Below are 2,464 nucleotides of genomic sequence, written 5' to 3'. Positions count from 1 at the left end.
ACACTCACACACAGACACATACACACTCACACTCACACTCACACAGAGACATACACACTCACACTCACAGACACAGACACATACACACTCACACTCACACTCACACACACACAGACACATACACACTCACACACTCACACTCACACACACACAGACACATACACACTCACACTCACACAGACACATACACACACACTCACACACACAGACACATACACACTCACACACTCACACTCATACACACACAGACACATACACACACACTCACAGTCACACACACAGACACATACACACACACTCACAGTCACACACACACACACACTCACAGTCACACACACACACACACACTCACACACTCACATTCACACACACACATACACACTCACGCTCACACACACACAGACACATACACACACACTCACATTCACACACACACACACACACAGTAGTCAAGGTCACATTTAGTGAGCAGAATATATCCAGTGACAACAAGAAGTAGCAATACACGTCTAGTATTGATATATTATTATGCAGACTGTAAAAATAACATGTGCTGTGTATTTTGATTACATACACATATGGCTTATTTTTAAACCATAGTGGGAGTTACGGAATGTTCTCGAGAGATTAGAAGTGCTAAAGCAGAAAGCAAAACTATATAAAATGGCATTCTAGGTAGATGTTTGATTCTACTGATTTTACTCATGGCATTATCAGAAAACCTGGAGATCATTCATCTAGCTAATCATTTGTTCCTCACATATATTGATTAATGACAACATAAAGGGCATAGTACAAGACCCAATAACAATAAACACCTAGAATTCAGCTTCCTCGGGAACTGTTGTCCAACTTCAGCACATAAAAGAGTGGTCTTTCTTCTCACAAGGAAAGAGCTCAGTGAATCATGAATCCTTTACTTTTCTTGAAAACCAAAGCCTATATTTCGCAGGAAAATTCAATATAATTGGTATATACCCATCTTTTTACGTGAATTAGGCCTTAACTGACAGATAACCCACTTTGTTCTAAAATTCAACAAACTCTCAGAAAATCTTATTCCACACAATCTTTTGAATATGTCATTTGCCATTTATATTTGATGGCCTTAAGAAAAAAACTTATAAAAAGGTATTAATGCAAGTAGATAATAAAGCTGCATTCTATAAATCTATAGCAGCTTACAGTAATCATTAAAGCATGCAAAAGCCTTTCATCTATTCAAAAATATGCAGTGCACAGAATTCTGCTAAGGTGCATGACAAGTCAGAGTTAAATATATATTAATAAATGAATTAGCTTCATAAATAATAGCCATAATGACATTTTAGGAGACAATAAGTCTGAGGATTGTCAGAAAATGGTTGATGTATGAGCTTCACGTCTCAGTGATTCTTCAAAATGAATAGGCTTTGCGAGATAGTTCAGACCCGCGACCAGCCTATTTCCTTGAATAATTTACTTGTTGTCAATTTGTACAGCCACATTACACATGCAAATTGTGCTGCCTGTGCAAACACCACTTGGAGATGATAAAAACAAATTTACGAAGGCTATAGAAGAAGGATTTATTTCACTTTCTCACCCAGGTCAAGCAATACATGTATCTGACGATTGTGTGTACCCAATTTTGTTGTAATTATATCAGCAAATTATTCCTTATAATCTTATTATTTTTAGCAGTCTCCTTGTGCTTGGGATAATTAGCTTTCTTCACTCAGTGTAAAAACAATTCAACTTGCCAGCCAGGTAGGGCATAGCTCCATTATCTGTTTTGGGTTTAAATTTATTCCCTATATTCTTGGACACTTTGTGTAAATTAAAAATTTCATAGTCCCTAATACTGTACACGCTGTTCATTCAGTGATGAATTAAGGCCCCTAAACCTCTCCGTTTGCTATTAGATATCTCACCCACTTTATATGTTAATCTGTGCTAATGAATTCCACAACCCCTAGCCACAGTGAGATGACTAAAATTATTACCACTTACAGAGATATGCCTTTTTCATTTAAAGTTCAATTCAAATTGCTCGCATAAACAGTCTGCCACACAAAGATACCTCCTATAAAGGAGAGTTACTTACCTATAAGTAGAGTTCTCTGAAGGTAGTATTATCTTTGGATGCACATTCCTGGGTCACGTGCCCTCAGGTCTGTGGCATGAGGGGAGAGAATTCATCGCTGATGGGCAGGTCTTTCTTTCCTTGGGGCCCTTCATTAGCTCTGTGGCCTGTATTCCTGAGGGTTATTCGTGCCACACCTCTTTACCCAACCAATCCTGTCCTTAGCACAACAGACCCCAAGGAAATAGTGGGGTAACAGAACCACCTAATGAGAATTGTAGGACTGGTTATCATCAACGATGGCTGATGAGCCAGAAGCAGCTTCCATCTTTATAGAAGTTACCTATAAAATAAAGTGCCCAGTAACTAAAAAAAAAAAAAAAAAAAAAAAAAATCAAT

At 37.9% G+C, this 2,464-nt stretch overlaps 1 long non-coding RNA gene across 1 annotated transcript in view; it reads right to left on the bottom strand.

Moving 5' to 3' along the window:
• Positions 1-736: 736 nt before the first annotated feature.
• The window catches only part of LOC108513852 (uncharacterized), a 3,305-nt gene continuing 1,577 nt past the window's right edge, over positions 737-2,464 (bottom strand). Inside the window, exons 2-3 of the long non-coding RNA XR_001881037.1 lie at positions 2,087-2,408; positions 737-939 (exon numbers count right to left, since the gene is read on the bottom strand). This is a non-coding gene — a long non-coding RNA (uncharacterized LOC108513852). The remainder of the gene's footprint in view (positions 940-2,086; positions 2,409-2,464) is intronic.

This window comes from Rhinopithecus bieti, unplaced genomic scaffold (genome assembly GCF_001698545.2).
Source record: "Rhinopithecus bieti isolate Rb0 unplaced genomic scaffold, ASM169854v2 scaffold_33066, whole genome shotgun sequence".
Taxonomy (NCBI): Eukaryota; Metazoa; Chordata; class Mammalia; order Primates; family Cercopithecidae; genus Rhinopithecus; species Rhinopithecus bieti.
This window is presented reverse-complemented; position numbering and strand designations above follow the sequence as displayed.